At 43.8% G+C, this 19,190-nt stretch overlaps 3 non-coding genes across 3 annotated transcripts; all 3 read left to right on the top strand.

Moving 5' to 3' along the window:
- The first annotated feature begins 337 nt into the window (after positions 1-337).
- Positions 338-411, top strand: TRNAT-AGU (transfer RNA threonine (anticodon AGU)). The gene has a single exon. It is a non-coding gene; the product is annotated as a tRNA-Thr (tRNA).
- An 8,447-nt stretch (positions 412-8,858) lies between these two features.
- On the top strand, positions 8,859-8,932 carry TRNAT-AGU (transfer RNA threonine (anticodon AGU)). The gene has a single exon. It is a non-coding gene; the product is annotated as a tRNA-Thr (tRNA).
- An 8,020-nt stretch (positions 8,933-16,952) lies between these two features.
- Positions 16,953-17,026, top strand: TRNAT-AGU (transfer RNA threonine (anticodon AGU)). Its single transcript has one exon. It is a non-coding gene; the product is annotated as a tRNA-Thr (tRNA).
- Positions 17,027-19,190: the final 2,164 nt, after the last annotated feature.

Here is a 19,190-nt window from a genome sequence, read left to right as displayed (position 1 = left end):
TTGGTCAGCGGAACGACATGTATAGACGGATGGACAGAAGGATGAAAGATACAAGGGAAATCTAATTTAGAAGCAATTAACCCTGTCTCATTAGGAAAAATTATCTGGATTTAGATAATCAACAGATCGATTCCGTCGTCCTTCAAAAAAGTACCCGTGTTATGGTCGGCTTGGCATGACAAAATATAAGCCCCAAACGGGTTTTCTGAAACTCCGCATTGCTACGTGATGCTCATACTAGCCTAGCTGGGGGATTACGCCTACAGATACTGACTCAATTAGGCCAGGCAGCGAAACTTGGTAATCCTAGCGAGTTCTTCCTCCACCGGCGGCTGTCGGCGCCGTGGCTTAGTTGGTTAAAGCGCCTGTCTAGTAAACAGGAGATCGTGAGTTCGAATCTCACCGGTGCCTCGCTGTGCGTACCTTTTGTTTTTTATCATGCGCATTTACTTTCTGCGCAACGTTCTACTTGCACCTGCATTCCGTTAGGCCGCCAGATAATTTAGCTTCAATTTTACAGTGTCAGTGTGATAGGGATTAACAATGGCGTTTTTGACACAGAAAAGAAAACCACTGTTTTGAAAGAAAGAAAAAAGGAAGCTGCAGCTTCCTAGAGCCCCGCTCCCCGAAGGCATGGTCTGTCTTGCGTTGTAAATATATCAGTTTGATTTCCCCGCCTAATGAAGCACTGCCATGTTGTCTCCCATAGAAGGCTTTCTTACCTTTTACAGGCAATCGGAGAGCACTACGTCTTAAGAAGGGAAAGACAATGAGTCGGATACACGAACAAATGGAGGCAGCACCACTGTTAACACCTCATGCCTGTGGCACAATATGGTACATTTTGAACGTCCACTCTTCAAAAGATTGTTTCGTTTAGACGAGGTGGCATTGTAGGCGCGTGTTTATATTTGATTTACGATAATGACACATCTATTTAATTATTTTCCGGAAAAAATGTCCTTTCTTAAAATTTCACACCAACTTGGGGTCCACAGAATCTAGCTATCTGACTGCAACTTTCTGACCATGTTCGTCAAAATACAGCGATTTGATGCCTACTAGTGCAAGTAAGACAAAACAGCCGCAAAATGATGCGCGGAACAAAATATACCGACCTATTTGTGTAGATCTATGGACGAAGCAGTAATAAATTTTTGCGCATTAATTGCCGAAGACGGCTCAAAGTATACTCAAATGCGTTCGTTCTAAGCTCGTTTGCCTAAAACCGGTACCGGAAGTTTGACTTCTCAAATTATAAACATTTGCCGATACCGGGGCTACTGAAGCGTAGAAATGTGCGTGGATCCTAATTGTGATGTAGTCTAAACAGCAGACCCTATGGTGCACTTATGCGTCCAAGAAGACCTTGTCTTTCGTCGATCTCAGCCACTGTTGACATGGATTTATTTGTTCCTGTTTATTTATAAAAATTTTCATAATACCATACAGGTATTTAGCAATGCATTGGGTAAGGGGTAACTACAATGACTTAAAGCTAAGAGAAGTATTCTTCAAAGAACATAACAAAGAATCAAACTAGCAATATCATTATTCACCCTATGTAAACACATAGAACACCTCCCCAAAGTAGTGAATACAAAAAGTACACATACAATTACAATTATTATCAGAAAGACGTACGCGGGAGGCACACAGTTTTAAATAGCACACAAAAACCATTGCACTATAAGGTGAAGGCATACAAACGCGAACATGTCTATATCAACGAAAAATTACTGGAATTGAAGACCACGAAATGGAAAGAAAGAAAGAAAGAAAGAAAGAAAGAAAGAAAGAAAGAAATGCAGGACATGTAACAATTTCAGTCTCCAAGGTAATTTGACTCACTAACTATCTAGGTAATTGATGAACAGGTTCACATCAGACATTTTGCAGATCACTGCTTGCGTTTTAATGAAGAACACGTCTGGCTGATCAAGCTTTGCTCAATACTAGAGTTCGCAGCATCCATATGCTGCCAACTTTGAAAAATGGGAGGTAATGCCAAAAGAGTGTTTTTATGAAATAAATAAGTAGAGAACCATTTTAGTTTGTTGCTGGAGCCTTTCATTACAGCTATATAGCAGAAAGTCGTTCTCCAGGCTCCAGGGCTTTCTCGAATGTGGTGCTGTCGTGTGAGGTCCTCTGTGACAAAGCTCAATAGCTTGTCCAAGACCTGCGGCGCCTTGCGAAAGAACTTGTAGAAAAATCAGTGGTCATCCTGACGTATCCGTTGCGGTTTTAAAAAGTAGTGCATTATTAGCCGGCAGTAAGACCCTGCCCTGCCCACATAAACGCGCAGGTATCAGGAGCTGTACACTTTTCACTGACACACACGTATAGCTACTAGCCATGATTAATTTCACCCCCTGCTTTATTTATATGCATGCTTGAATACAAACAGTGGTTCGGCAAAACAGGAGAGCCAGTCAACGGTATATTAAAACTTGTGCGGCCACTGCCAAGAAACTTCCGAAATTAGCCGCAAAGAATTTTAACCTGCCCCCAAGGTCAAAATTTAATTACATTACACTTCATATTCTATAGTCACACTTCTGAGAGACAGAAAATATAGGAAATCGTATCTCCTCCACAAGCTTCATATATGACAACCAACACGTGTAAAAAGTTGTTCTTGAATCTATGTGCTATACTAATGGCGCAAATATAACTAGCAGTCCTTAGCTTTTTGTAGGGGTGTGCTAATACCGAAAAGTTGATTTAGCATCGAATATCGAATCAAATGAAGAAAAAATAATCTGGATATCAAATAAAATATCGAATAGCAGGAAATGTATTACACAACTTAATCCTTACAAATCTTTTGCAAGAAAAGATGGTGCTACACAAGCTCTGTGTAAACAGTATAGTCTACTGTTAGTAATGAAGGGAACTCCAAATTAGTATTACAGATTGTGTGTAAAATAGAATCAAGTGCTTCTTCCCCTCTGAAGCTGAACAATTAGTGGCCGTATGTCGTACGGCATACACGCGTTAGACTGACGGCGGTTGAAACGTCGTGAGGTGTCGTCACCACGTATCCAATATACTATCTGTATGCTTCCGGCGGCTAATCAGCCTGATCTTCGCCTATGCTTCGCGCTTTACGAACTACACGCTGCTCTTGACGTTCCGTCTGTTCGCGTACGTCACGTTATCGTTTCGATCGCTGCTGTCAACCTGGAGCAACCTCGTACCGACGACGCAATGCTGTTCTGCGAGTTGGGCGTTCACGTGCTGCGAGTACAATCCCCGCATTACTACTTTAACCCTTTCACTTATGCGCGCACTTAAAAACGCTGATAAGTAATTGCTGTCCTAACGAAGATAAGTCCCCATGTCCAAACACTGGCTCCTAGTTCTACCACTGTAGATCATCGAAAGGAAAGAAGTTACTCACAGCCGTAAAGTCCTGCTTCTTTACGCAGTTGAAAGACTGGCCGGACCCACCATCGTCGCCGCAGACGCTTTCTGCGCTCCCGCCGCCTTTGCGAGAACAGCAGCAGCAAAAGCTGCTTTCTCATGTGGTACATTGCGGGAAGAGAACGCTGACGCCGGCGAAGCAAGAGCAAAAGCTCGACAGCAACATCGTGCGTGGTCGCGCGCAGATGTCAGCTGCAGTCGTAAGCAAGCAGACGCTATCGCTCGTGATGGTGATCATTGATGTAGCTTTTCTTGCCATAAGGATGTGTAGATACAAACGGCGTCCATTTCTCAAATTAAAATCAATGTACTAACTATAACGTTGATAAATTAAATAAAAATGGCTAGCCATAATAAAATTAAAGATAAGCTTTTTTCAAAGCCAAGGACGACGGTTTCCGCCATCTCTGAGCCACTGGTCTGTCAGCCCTGTGATACGCGCAGCGAAGCGCGCACGTGTGCGCGTATCGTGTGGCTGGACGCCCTTCCCTTCATCACCCGCGCGCGCGCACGCAAGTTGATCTGAAAGTTTAGGAATAGACGTTGTCTCTAAAGATATTTAAATAGATCTGTCATTATTGTAAATTAAGTATAACTGTCCGCCTCGAATGTTTCCTCACCTAATCGAAATAATCTTATGAGGAGGGGATGTTTAAAATGTAGCCAAGTTGTTCCACAATTGTGCCATGGTGAAGTGGTAGCAGTCCTGCTGCCTCTACTTTGTGTATCTGTCTCGTTATCTTTCCCTTCTTAAGACGTAGTTCTTTCGAATAGCGTGGTAAAGGGAACGTAACCTTCTAAGGGAGACAACGGAGGGCTCCATTGGCGCAGAAATGAAGCTGATATATATGCAGCACCATGTAGACCACGCATTCGGGGAGCGGTGCTCTAATAAACTGCATCTTTCTTTTTTCTTTCTTTCAAAACACTGGGTTTTTTTTTTTCAGTGTCAAAAGCGCCATTCTTAATTCCGGTCACACTCACATAGTAAAAATGAGGAGAATATATGCGGCGGCCTAAAGGAATGCAGCTACAAGTAGAATGGTGTGCAGAAAGCGAATGCGCACGATATAAAAAAAAAACAAAACAAAAGGTACGCACAGCAAGGCACCGGTGAGATTCGGTGAGATGAAGTGTGTTGTGATCATGTTTCCTTGTGTGCGTTTACGCCATGCTTGTTAAGACATTTAGAAAGCGAGTGTTTTCAACTTTATACGGCTGGTAATAGAACTATCCTCACTTCCTATAGCTGTCTACTAATTTGCTATTGAAATCGATGCTTCGCGCTTTGGGCGAGGCTGCGACTTTTTATTCTAGATAGCACTTCAAATGCTCTGCCAATGCTTTTTATGGCGGTAAATCATAAGGACAGGAACCTACTGTGTTGACTGTGCAGTGTGCGTTATGTAAATAACTGTTTACCGATGGAGTACACATGATTGAATTTCAAACAAACACTGACATATACCGGAGATGTATTCCTGCATCTTCGGTCAAGGAAACAAAACGGAACCACGCATTGTCTTTCGTATGATTCCGATAGACATAAAGTCTACGGTTTTATACAACTACCTTAACACTGGAATTGCAGACTACAAATAATATGTTTGGTAACACAGCAACACCTTGATTCGACAGTAACTGTCTGACGATGATGATCCGTTCCTTATGTGTTATGGAATCGTAGAGCGAGCATAGAAGACGTTCGGGTTCTTTCGCTTAAAGCATCTATCTAGCAAACAGTTGATTATATTAGGACTTGCAAAATGGTGAGCCCGATTAACAGAATTACACTCCTCGAAGCGTTTCCCGCAGGCTTGTTCAGGCAACCATTAAAGCATTAAAGTTGCACGCGATGTGCATATGATTGCTGACAATCTGAAAACGTAGTTAGGTAAGCGATTATAACCAAAACTTGTCGTCACCTTGAGAGCTTGGTGAAGAGTTCAGTTTGAAGAAGCATGGCGGTTCAAACAAGAGGAAAAGCAACAGATTCGCACACATACACACACAAGAAGGCACGCGCGCACACACACACACACACACACACACACACACACACACACACACACACACACACACACACACACACACACACACACACACACATATATATATATATATATATATATATATATATATAGGCCGCCATTGGAATATGAACCTGGCAACGTTTAACGCTAGAACCTTATCTAGTGAGGCGAGTCTAGCAGTGCTATTGGAGGAATTAGAGGGCAGTGAATGGGATATAATAGGGCTCAGTGAAGTTAGGAGGCCGAAAGAAGCATATACAGTGCTAAAAAGCGGGCACGTCCTGTGCTACCTGGGCTTAGCAGAGAGACGAGAACTAGGAGTCGGATTCCTGATTAATAAGAACATAGCTGGTAACATGCAGGAATTCTATAGCATTAACGAGAGGGTGGCATGTCTTGTTGTGAAACTTAATAAGAGGTACAAAATGAAGGTTATACAGGTCTACGCCCCTACATCCAGTCATGATGACCAGGAAGTCGAAAGCTTCTATGAAGACCTGGAATCGGCGATGGGTAAAGTCAAAACAAAATACAGTATACTGATGGGCGACTTCAATGCCAAGGTAGGCAAGAAGCAGGCTGGAGACAAGGCAGTGGGGGAATATGGCATAGGCACTAGGAATAGCAGGGGAGAGTTATTAGTAGAGTTTGCGGAACAGAATAATATGCGGATAACGCATACCTTTTTCCGCAAGTGGGTTAGCCGAAAGTGGACGTGGAGGAGCCCGAATGGTGAGACTAGAAATGAAATCGACTTCATACTCTGCGCGAACCCTGGCATCATACTAGATGTAGACGTGCTCGGCAAGGTGCGCTGCAGTGACCATAGGATGGTAAGAACTCGAATTAGCCTTGACTTGAGGAGGAAGCGGAAGAAACTGGTACATAAGAAACCAATCAATGAGTTAGCGGTAAGAGGGAAACTAGAGGAATTCCGGATCAAGCTACAGAACAGGTATTCGGCTTTAACTCAGGAAGAGGACCATAGTGTTGAAGCAATGAACGACAACCTTATGGGCATCATTAAGGAGTGCGCAATAGAAGTCGGTGGTAACGCCGTTAAACAGGAAACCAGTAAGCTATCGCAGGAGACGAAAGATCTGATCAAGAAACGCCAATGTATGAAAGCCTCTAACCCTACAGCTAGAATATAACTCGCAGAACTTTCGAAGTTAATCAACAAGCGTAAGACAGCGGACATAAGGAACTATAATATGGATAGAATTGAACAGGCTCTCAGGAACGGAGGAAGCCTAAAAGCAGTAAAGAAGAAACTAGGAATAGGCAAGAATCAGATGTGTGCGTTAAGAGACAAAGCCGGCAATATCGTTACTAATATGGATGAGATAGTTCAAGTGGCTGAAGAGTTTTATAGAGATTTATACAGTGTCAGTAACACCCACGACGATAAGGTGAGAGAGAATAGTCTAGAGGAACTTGAAATCCCACAAGTAACACCGGAAGAGGTAAAGAACGCCTTGGGAGCTATGCAAAGGGGGAAGGCAGCTGGAGAGGATCAGGTAACAGCAGATTTGTTGAAGGATGGTGGGAACACTGTCCTAGAAAGATTGGCCGCCCTATATACACAATGCCTCATGACCTCGAACGTACCGGAATCTTGGAAGAACGCTAACATAATCCTAATCCATAAGAAAGGGGATGCCAAAGACTTGAAAAATTATAGACCGATCAGCTTACTGTCTGTTGCCTACAAAGTATTTACTAAGGTAATCGCAAATAGAATCAGGAATACCTTAGACTTCTGTCAACCAAAGGACCAGGCAGGATTCCGTAAAGGCTACTCAACAATAGACCATATTCGCACTATCAATCAGGTGATAGAGAAATGTGCGGAATATAACCAACCCTTATATATAGCCTTCATTGATTACGAAAAAGCATTTGATTCAGTCGAAACCTCAGCAGTCATGAAGGCACTACGGAATCAGGGTGTAGATGAGCCATATGTAAAGATACTGGAAGCTATCTATAGCAGTTCCACAGCCACCGTAATCCTCCACAAAGAAAGCAACAAAATCCCAATAAAGAAAGGCGTCAGACAGGGAGATACGATATCCTCAATGCTATTCACAGCATGTTTACAGGAGGTATTCAGAGACCTGGAGTGGGAAGAATTGGGGATAAAAGTTGATGGAGAATACCGTAGCAACTTGCGATTCGCTGATGATATTGCCTTGCTTAGTAACTCAGGAGACCAATAGCAATGCATGCTCACTGACCTGGAGAGGCAAAGCAGAAGGGTGGGTCTGAAAATTAATCTACAGAAAACTAAAGTAATGTTTAACAGCCTCGGAAGAGAACAGCAGTTTACGATAGGTAGCGAGGCACTGGAAGTGGTAAGGGAATACATCTACTTAGGGCAGGTAGTGACCACGGATCCGGATCATGAGACTGAAATAACCAGAAGAATAAGAATGGGCTGGGGTGCGTTTGGCAGGCATTCTCAAATCATGAACAGCAGGTTGCCACTATCCCTCAAGAGGAAAGTGTATAACAGCTGTGTCTTACCAGTACTCACCTACGGGGCAGAAACCTGGAGGCTTACGAAAAGGGTTCTGCTGAAATTGAGGACGACGCAACGAGCTATGGAAAGAAGAATGATAGGTGTAACGTTAAGGGATAAGAAAAGAGCAGATTGGGTGAGGGAACAACCACGGGTAAATGACATCTTAGTTGAAATCAAGAAAAAGAAATGGGCATGGGCCGGACATGTAATGAGGAGGGAAGATAACCGATAGTCATTAAGGGTTACGGACTGGATTCCAAGGGAAGCGAAGCGTAGTAGGGGGCGGCAGAAAGTTAGGTGGGCGGATGACATTAAGACGTTTGCAGGGACAACATGGCCACAATTAGTACATGACCGGGGTAGTTGGACAAGTATGGGAGAGGCCTTTGCCCTGCAGTGGGCGTAACTAGGCTGATGACGATAATATATATATATATATATATATATATGCACGCACAGACAAACGACCAAATACAAGCACGCATACCCGCACGTGCGCGCGCACACAAACAGGACGGCGTGGCCTGACATTGACGAAAACCTCCAACAGGAGTCGTCGCGACATGTATAGACGGATGGAAGATACAAGGGAAATCAAATTTGGAGCATTTAACGGCTCTCGTATTGAAAACGTTATCTGGATTCAAGGTACGGATCAACGCCCACTTCCTTGAAAAAAGGGTACCCGTGTTATGCTCGGCATTGCATGAGAATACATATGCGCTAAACGGGTTTTCTGAGCGCTCGCCATTGCTACGTGACTGGAATCGAGGATTACTACAATTGGCCTAGCTGGGGGATTGCGCCAATCACCAATAGGCACTTGCTCAATTATGCCACGCACAGAAACTGGTGCATCGTGGCGAATTGTCGGCGCCGTGGCTTAGTTGGTTAAAGCGCCTGTCTAGTAAACAGGAGATCGTGAGTTCGAATCTCACCGGTGCCTTGCTGTGCGTAGCTTTTTGTTTTTTATCGTGCGCATTTACTTACTGTGCAACGTTCTATTACATCTGCATTGCTTTAGGCCTCCAGATAAATTGGCTTTATTTTTTGCAATGAGAGTGTCACCGCCATTAACAGTGGCGTTTTTGACACTGAAACGTGGACCACTGTTTTGAAAGAAAGAAAAAAAGAAAGCCGCAGCTTCCTAGAGCACCGCTGCCCAAAGGCATGGTCTGTCTGGCGTTGTAAATATGTCAGTTTGATTTCCGCGCCTAATGAAGCACTCCCATGTTGTCTCCCATAGAAGGCTGCCTTACCTTTTACAGGCTATCGTTTAGCACTACCTCTTAGAAGGGGCAAACAATGAGACAGATACACAAAAAAGTAGAGGTAAAAGCACCGCTACCAATTCATGCCTGTGACACAATTTGGCTACACTTTAAACGTCGACTCTTCATAAGATTGTTTCGATTAGGGGAGGAAGCGTTCTAGATGCACACTTATATTTAATTTACCATATTGACTCATCCATTTAATTATTTTAGGAGACAACATCTTTTCTAAAAAAAAGTTAAATCAGCTTGGGTTCCATAGAGTCCGGGCATCCTGCAGCCACTTTCTGACGATGTTCGTCGAAATCGGACGATTTGATGCCTACTAGTGCAAGTAAGACAAACGATGTAAAAGTCAGGCTCGGACCAAAAATTCAGACCAACTTGTGTAAAGCTATGGAAGAAGCAGAATTAGACGGCGCTATAACGTAAAACTATTCCAAACTTATCTACTCGTATTCTTCAATCCGCCGTCGTCGATTGGTAAAAAACTTTTATTGCGAAGCAATACTACTTTCGGTCGCACTTCAGCCCGTTCCGTGGCGAGGCGGTGGTAGGCACCATTGACCTTTAGCGTGACCTCGCTGCGTGACGTCACACCACGTGACCTAGAGTGACGTCACACCAGCTGTGTAGAAACGGGGCCCGATCTCACGCCTTCGCGAGGCGAGGCGGTAGCCACCAACGGCGGCCTAACTCCCGCTCCTCTCACCAGGGGCGCTACGGTCGGTGTGACGTCACACCAGCTGTGTAAAAACGGGGCCCCATCTCACGCCGTCGCGAGGCGAGGCGGTAGTCACCAACGGCGGCCTAACTCCCACTCCTCTCACCAGGGGCGCTACGGACACTTGCTTCGCAATCACCAGGCTTAACCGAGCTAAGCCACGGCCGATTTTTTGCTACCACCACCAGTTCGCCTGTAGGTCACGCGACGTCACACTAACTGCGATAGCTCCCTATCTGATATGAGGTGAACATACGTATTATACATACATGATTGGAAAGAACAAAAGAAACATCGTTAGTTATGACTCGAAGCCTTTTTGCCATTAGCCCTCGGCTATTGGTGAAAAGTTTTCGGGTGACAGCCACTTCACCAGCGTGTCACGTGGCGTCATAAAAGCGTGAGAACCCACCACGTGAAAGTGACGTGTACGCGTTAAAGATGCGTAAATATGCCGAACATAACTGAAATTTTCTCCGAATTGCCGCAGGCTGCCCCGTTCCGAAATTAATAAAAGATGGCGGCCGCCTGTCGCTAATGCACAGGCTATTCGCACCTGTCTGAGAGCATGGGTTTATTTTCATACAATAAAGCTTGTTGCGTGACCTTGTAACATTTTCAAACACTTTCGGCACGTTTACGACCTCGCTCTGCGAACTCTTCTTTGTTGAGGATGTGTGTTAGCGTCATTCTTAAGCTTTCGTTGCATGCCGCAACGATTTTCCACCAGCCACCGCAAGCTCATTAAGGGAAAGCGGACCAATCACAGACGCCGGCACCACCCTCTTCATCCGGTCATCGATTGCACTGGCCCTGGCTGGCTGGCAATGGAAGACTGGCTGGCTGACACTGGCACTTGAGTGCACTAGCTCGGCCCAATCGAATGCTTCTTCACTTGACCGTGCTCCTCGCGTCTTGTCAGCCAATTAGATAAGAAAAGCCGCTTGGCGTATGTATTGGTATTTGTTTTTAAAACAAAACAAAAGTCAGCTCTAAAAACGAAGAGAGCATTTGATTGGGCTGTTCAGATGACCCGTCAGGTCAACGCCAGATGCTTGCGTCGGCGGTTGCGCAAATTTGACGTCAGGAGATTGGAATAAGCACATCTTGGAATAGTTTTACGTTATAGATCCCAAAATGTTTCCATAAATGTACAAAATGTTCCAAACTTAACTCAAGTGCGTTCGTTCTAACAGCGCGTGCCTAAAACCGGTATCGGAAGTTTACCTTCAAAAATGAGAAATATTGGCAGATCCCGGAGCTAGTAAAGCGGAAAAATTCGGGTCGATCCTAATGATGGTGCAGTCTAAACAACAGACCGCATGGTACATTACGGCCTCCAAGAAGAACGTGTTTTTCATCGACCTCAACCACAATTAACTTGAATTTATTTGTTGAGTTTAGACTTATTAAGCTTTTATTAATACCTTACATGCACTTAGCAAAGCGTTGGTGAAGGGGTAACAACAATTACCTAAGCCTTAAAGACGTGTGAACAAAACATATAAGAAAGGATCGACCTAGCAATATCTTTATTCACCCAATGCAATGACATGGAACAACTTCCCCAAAGTAGTCAATACAGAAAGTAAAACTAAAATTACAACTGATATCACAAAGATGTACGCGGGGGTACATACTGGTAAACAGTACACGAAGATGATTGCACCATGGCGAAGGCATACAAACGCGATAATATCTATATGCCCTGGCAAATTACTACAATGGACGAGCAAAAAAAGAAAGAAAGAACTAAAAAGCAAGACAAGTAACAATTTCAGTCACCAAGCTAATTTGACTCACTAACTATCGAGGTAATTGATGGATAGGTTCAGGTTACACATTTTGCCGATGACTGCTTGCAGTTTAATGAAATTAGAGGCGCTCTTTATCAAGTTTTCTGAATACTAACGTTCGCCGCATACATATGCTGCCAAGTTTGAAAAATGTGAGTTAATGACAAAACAACCTATTTTTATTAAAGTAACTAAAAAGAGCATCATTCCAGTTTTCATTTAGAGCCTTTCATCACAGTTATCCAACAGAGGTTACCGAGTACGAATAACTATAAAAAGTGGAATTATGAAAAATGTAATGGTGGAAAAGAACTTTCATACGTGCAATGGTTTGGTAGAAATCAAACAAAGGTAAGAGAAACGGAGGCCGTACATTGGATGCAAAGGAAGGAGACAAAAAGAAAATACCACTAAAATGCACAAGAACGGGAAGAAAGAACTGAGGTAAAATATGTGTGATAAGGCAAAGGGCGGTTACTTGCTATTTCAGGCCAGAGATGACTGCCTGAGGAGAATAACGTACCGTAAAGACTACGTGGCATAGGATGAGGCATACGTGTGGTGCAAAAAAAGTTGGAAACTGCTCGGCAGATCGTAATGGAATGTCAAGATATTCACACAGCGAGACCCGTACGGAGGTCCCACCCTATAGTAACATTAAGATTGAAAGAAAGCTGAATGATTAACTTCTCAGTGTTCGAGATAAGTAGGACATGATTACAGTATTTGTGGTAAAGAAACATGGGAGAGACTGATAAAAGCAGAGTCATTGCAAGTGTAATGGTAAAATATATTAACAGAAGATGGAAATACAATATATGAGGTGTATATGTAACAGGCAAACGGGATGAGAGCCTGTTTTAACCAAGTGGGCTAGGAGACTATTTGTCACCATCACGTTTTTAAGGACATGCCAAAAAACATCATCGTCGCACTTATAGGTGGCACAATAATGAACACACTCAGGAGCTACTCAAATTTCTAATATTTGTATGTCCGCGTTTCGTTAAGCGGGCCTTCCGAGGCACAAATAAAGCCCGAATATACAGAGCAAAAATAACCAGACTAAACGTTCATTATTCAGCCGAAGCTCAAATACCCCTTTATAGAGACGATAGCCCTTTGGCCAGCAGCAGATCGATGCATTCCCGTTCCTTGCATCGGTAGCGTTTGTAAGGTGACGCCCTTGCTTCCACACACAGATCTCGGTCCGTGTAAATGCCGACAATGTGGGGAGCAATATTTTTCTCCGAAGACGGATCTTGGCCAGAGCCATAGGGGGCACTTCTGTCAAACACGTGTTGAATACTGAATAAAGGTTGCTTTGGTCGCAAATCCTTCGGCAACACTTTGAGGGATGTGGCCTTGGAGGTGGAAATAAAGCTGGAAAACAATCTGTGGCAACTTAGCCGTGAATGCGCGAGAAATGCGTCAGCTCTACTCCGCACCTCTTGGAGGTCCCAGATCGATTATTTAAATCGCGTTCACGAAATTGCAAAGTGCTATTCTGAACTCACTCGCGACACGTCCTATCTCTTCGAGGAGCTAAGTAATACCTGGAAATTGCCTCGAGCGGCAAGCAGAGGGTCAATTTTGTGTGCGTTAGCGGGCATCTTTCACGCTCAGAAAAACACTTCTACGTCGCACGTATTGCGCAACAGAAATCTCTAGAGGGAGTTTTTTTTTATGTTAGTCATGATGGCCTCGACTGCGTATCTTTGCCGTTATCCCGAACAAACGCAGCTACAGGGCTTCGTTCGCTCGCACGAGAATTTACACAGTGGAACTCGACGAGCGGAATCTACGGCTGCATTTTCCGTCAGGACTATCTATAGCTGAGGAGACGCTTTCGTACCGCTTATGGCTTGGCGTGGCCTTCACGCACGCTTACTCATTTCAGATCGGAATGGCCAACAGCTCTACATGCGATAACTGTAGGTGCGAGGAAACAATCGCCCACCTTCTCTGTGAGTGTCCCCGCTTCAGTGCGCTCAGGAAAGAACTTTCAACAGTGTTAGTCTTGACGAACTCCCTTTGTCGGAGGAAAGGGTCCTGGGACACTGGCCGAGACCGTCCTCAGCACAGAAGGCTTTGAAAGCGTTGTTGCGCTTCTTGCGGAGATCTGGTCTTTATTAGGCCATCATTTTATCCTTGACACTTTTCATCTAAGTATAACCGTTGAGAAGTTGAAGAATTAATTATGGATTATTATCTAATTAGGGGGAATGAAAAATGTAATTTGAGTATTTCAAAGCGACACCCAACAACATTACCTTTGTCCTGTCGAGCTACGTGGCGTTCGCATATTTTTGTGCTCTGGCTAAAGTTAGCTGGGACACTTTGTACATACTGTGTCCCTAACTAATGTTACCGATGCACTTCAGCGAAAAATGTAGATTTAAGAATACTGTGGAAGATACATTTTCATGACCTACGGAGTTCGATCGTTAGAGCATGGACGATCGAACACCGTAGGTCTTAAAATCGTAAATTGCACCCCGTTTTTAAACCGTTTTTCATAGAACAACCTGGCTAAAATTAGCTTAAGCAGCATTTATATTGTCGCGTATGGTGTGAAGAAGACCAGGCCTAAGCGAAGCAGAGTTGACTGGAAGGCGTTCTTCATGTGGCATCTTATTCTTCCATTGACGAGGACAGAGAGTTGGAGTCGTGCTACACAAATTCGCTGCTGTATTGCGAGTGGGCAACTGAAGGTACAATATGCTACATCAGTGTCTTTGCTTTGTAAGTCGGTAACGTGCTGCTATGGAAAAAAAAAGCCGGCTTCCTTCATACCATTCGAGTATTGCGCAGTAGTATTTAGCGACAATATGTATGCCACTTGGTCCAAAGTACGTGGTCGACGTCCGACGCTGCAGTCAGACTCTAGAGGCGTATTATCCAGCACGCGAATCTAATATTCAGGTGTTGGTTGGGGAGGAGGAGGAGGAAGTAAACTTTATTGCCCTAGAAAGAGTAATTCAGCGGTCGGGCCGGATGTCTTCATCTTCTATTGGTTGATGCCGATCTCCGGCCTGCATGGTTGGCGCCCCTATTCCAGGGCACCACTGAGCGTGGCTGCTCGTCGGGCATGATCCACCAGCCTCCGTTGGACGCTAGGGTCGCCGCTGGAGAGCACGCTCTCCCACTGCTCCGCACTCGGATGTTGGGGAACACCCATGAAATTGCTGCATTACCTATTACAAGCGTAATGTGGCAACGAAAAATGCATGGTATCTAAATTGCTCATCAATATTTCATGGAACGGTTTAGCAGTCTAGCTCGTTGGCGTGGTACTGAGGTCTTTGGTAGTGCCGTCGTAGTGACGATGGCTCAGGCGACGACATGTCCAGCACCATGTGGCCATGCGGGTTGCGCTGCACCAGTACTGTTAATATTTCAACCTGGCTAACATCTGTGGGCACCTCTGTGGTTCAGTCTTCACTGCAGTTGCTCAGTACAAGGCTCTCGGTCACCTGATGTTTCTGCAATTGCAATGCGCATTCCTGCGATTGGCCCAATTTAAACTGTGCTCCTTTCTGGAGCAGGTCAGAAAGGGAACAACTGTTTATGCGAAGTTAGCAACAAACTGCTGCAGGTAAGGCGCGATGCTCAATAACGCGTGCAGCTGTTTAATGTACGTTTGTGTTGGAGAGTTCTCGGAGATGTAGTAACGCCGATACGAGACGGCTGTAAGTTGCCATTTCTCATGGTTTATTCGCAATCCAGCGTTGTAGAGCCTTCCAGGAACTTTGTTTAGGTTCAGAGGATCTTCTGTTTTGCCCACAACTAATATATCATCCAAGTAAACAAGACTGGGGTGATCTTTAGGCTGGCGTGCCACAGTGTTTACAGCGTGCTGGAATATAATGGTAGGTGTTCTGACCTGAAGGTGGACGGATAGGTCGGAGACACAGAAAAAAGTGCAGGATCGCTTGTGGTGACATAAAATGGGTAAGAACGTTTGCTATTACGGCACTAGCAGAGAAATGTGCCAATGGTGCAAGCGGCTTCCAGGCACCCAACCTTGCCGACACACACCGATTTGAGGGTGCTTTTGTAATCAGAAAACGCCTGTGGGAGAACACTTGACTTTTTCGCAATGTGGATCATCAGGGAAGCTTGGAGAGGAGAAGAAAAAAACAGTTTCCGTGCACCTCGCTCGTTTCAAGAAGAGCACGTAAGAAAAATCTGACATTGCTGTGCGTGCAGCTTAAAAACCAAAATGTGGCAGCGTGTGATGAAGTGGAAGCATACACTCCGTAATACGGGACAAGGGCAAAAGATGGGTACACCGAAGGAGAAAATGAAGCGGTTCTTATGTTCTGGCGTTCGGTGTTTTTCTTTACGAGTATATAAAATACATATGGAGAAGGGATGGGAGAGCGTATAAGACCGTACTGTATATATATATATATATATATATATATATATATATATATATATATATATATATATATATATATATATATATATATACAAACGACCAAACACGCGCATGCACACCCGTACGTGCCATTATTTATTTAAAATAAATTTAGGGTTTTACGTGCCAAAACCACTTTCTGATTATGAGGCACGCCGTAGTGGAGGACTCCGGAAATTTCGACCACCAGGGGTTCTTTAACGTGCACCTAATTCTAAGTACACGGGTGTTTTCGCATTTCGCCCCGATCGAAATGCGGCCACCGTGGCCGGGATTCAATCCCGCGACCTCGTGCTCAGCAGCACAATACCATAGCCATTGAGTAACCATGGCGGGTACGCACAGAAGCATGACGAGGTGGCCCGACATTGACACAGCCCTTCAATAGGTGTCGCGGATGACGACTACATTTTTCAGCGGAACGACATGTATGGACGGATGGACAGAAGGATGGAAGATATAAGGGAAATCTAATTTGGAAGCAATTAACCGTGTCTCATTAAGAAAAATTATCTGGATTTAGATAATCAACAGATCGATGCCTTCTTCCTTCAGTAATGTACCCGTGTTATGGTCGGCATGGCATGACAAAATATAAGCCCCTAACGGGTTTTCTGGCCCTCCGCATTGCTACGTGATGCTCATACTAGCCTAGCTGGGGGATTACGCCTACAGATACTTACTCAATTAGGCCAGGCAGCGATACTTGGTCATCCTAGCGAGTTCTTCCTCCACCGGCGGCCGTCGGCGCCGTGGCTTAGTTGGTTAAAGCGCCTGTCTAGTAAACAGGAGATCGTGAGTTCGAATCTCACCGGCGCCTTCCTGTGCGTACCTTTTTGTTTTTTAGCGTGCGCATTTAGATTCTGCGCAACATTCTACTTGCACCTTGCATTGCTTTAGGCCGCCAGATAAATTCACTTCAATTTTACAATGTCAGTGTGACCGGGATTAACAATGGCGTTTTTGACATTGAGAAGAAAACCGCTGTTTTGAAAGAATAAAGGAAGCTGCAGCTTCCTGGAGTTCCGCTCCCCAAAGGCATGGTCTGTCTGGTTTGATAAGTATATCAGTTTTATTTCCACGCTTAATGGAGCACTCCTATGTTGTCTCCCATTGAAGGCTTTTTTACTTTTTACAGGCAATCGGAGAGCACTAAGTCTTAAGAAGGGAAAGGCAATGAGTCGTATACACGAACAAATGGAGGCAGCACCACTGTTAACACCTCATGCCTGTGGCGCAATTTGGTACATTTTAAACGTCCACTCTTCAAAAGATTGTTTCGTTTAGACGAGGTGGCATTGTAGGCGCGTGTTTATATTTGATTTACGATAATGACACATCTATTTAATTATTTTCTGGAAGAAATGTCTTTTCTTAAAATTTCAGACCAACTTGGGGTCTATAGAATCTAGCAAGCTGACTGCAACTTTCTGATCATTATCGTCAAAATACAACGATTTGATGTCTACTAGTGCAAGTAAGACAAAACGGCATCAAAATGATGAGCGGAGCAAAATATACCGAGATATTTGTGTAGAGCTATGGACGAAGCAGTAATAAATTTTTGCGCATTAATTGCTGAAGAAGGCTCAAAGTATACTCAAATGTGTTGGTTCTAAGAGCGTTTGCCTAAAACCGGTCCCGGAAGTTGGGACTTCTCAAAAAAGAAATATTTGCCGATTCCATGGCTACTGAAGCGTACAAATGTGCGTGGATCCTAATTGTGATGTAGTCTAAACAGCAGACCCTATGGCGCACTTATGCGTCCAGGCCACTCTTGACATGGATTTATTTCTTCCTGTTCATTTACAAAATTTTTCGTAATACCTTACAGGCATTTAGCAATGCATTGGGTAAGGGGTAACTACAATGACTTAAAGCTAAGAGAAGTGTTCTTCAAAAAAATAACAAAGGATCAAACTAGTAATATCATTATTCAGCCTATGTAATCACACAGAACACCTCCCCAAAGTAGTGAATACAAAAAGTACATATACAATTACAATTATTATCACAAAGACGTACACGGGGGGCGGGGGGGGCACACAGTTTTAAGTAGCACACAAAACCATTGCACTAAGATGAAGGCATACAAACGCGAACATATCTATATCAACGAAAAATTACTGGAATTGAAGAGCGATAAATGGAAAGGAAGAATGAAAAAGAGAAAGAAAGAAAGAAAGAAAGAAAGAAAGAAAGAAAGAAAGAAAGAAATGCAGGATATGTAACAATTTCAGTCTCCAAGGTAATTTGAATCCCTAAATATCTAGGTAATTGATGGACAGGTTCACATCATACATATTGCAGATAACTGCTTGCGTTTTAATGAAGAACACGTCTGGCTGATCAAGTTTTGCTCAATACTAGAGTTCGCAGCATACATATGCTGCCAACTTTGAAAAGTGGGAGGTAATGCCAAAAAGAGTGTTTTTATGAAAAAAATAAATAGAGAACCATTTTAGTTTGTTCCTGGAGCCTTTCATTACAGCTATCTAACACAAGCTACCACCGAGTACAAATGCCAATGACAAAGTGGAATTTGGAAAAAAATATAATGGTGCCAGTGTAAACTTTCGGAAGTGCTATTGTGTGCTAGGAATCAGAAATTTTGTCTGGGCAGGAGAATGGGCATAATGTGCCCACGATGATATCATAAATGAGACAATGCAAGGTGACATGGGTTCCGTTTTTTTTTTCACGTCACTGAAACGCAGAGACAGCGTAGTTTCGTGGAATGACTAAGGAACTCGGATGAAAAGAAATGGCCGGATGAAGTGCGTAAGTACCGCTACCTCAGAAGCGTGGAATGATGATGGAAGATGTCAAGAAAGATGGCAGCCAAGCACAGAAAAATTGAAAGTGGGAATAGACTTCCGGGAGACATTAGAAAAAGAGGGAGAAAGCAAGATTAAATTGGATGCAAGGGATTGAAATTAAATAAAATGCACTGAAATTCACAAAAACTGCAAGAACTGATGAGG

This window comes from Dermacentor andersoni, chromosome 6 (assembly GCF_023375885.2).
Source record: "Dermacentor andersoni chromosome 6, qqDerAnde1_hic_scaffold, whole genome shotgun sequence".
Lineage (NCBI taxonomy): Eukaryota > Metazoa > Arthropoda > Arachnida > Ixodida > Ixodidae > Dermacentor > Dermacentor andersoni.
The sequence above is the reverse complement of the archived record's forward strand: the minus strand, read 5'-3'. Positions and strand labels throughout refer to the sequence as shown.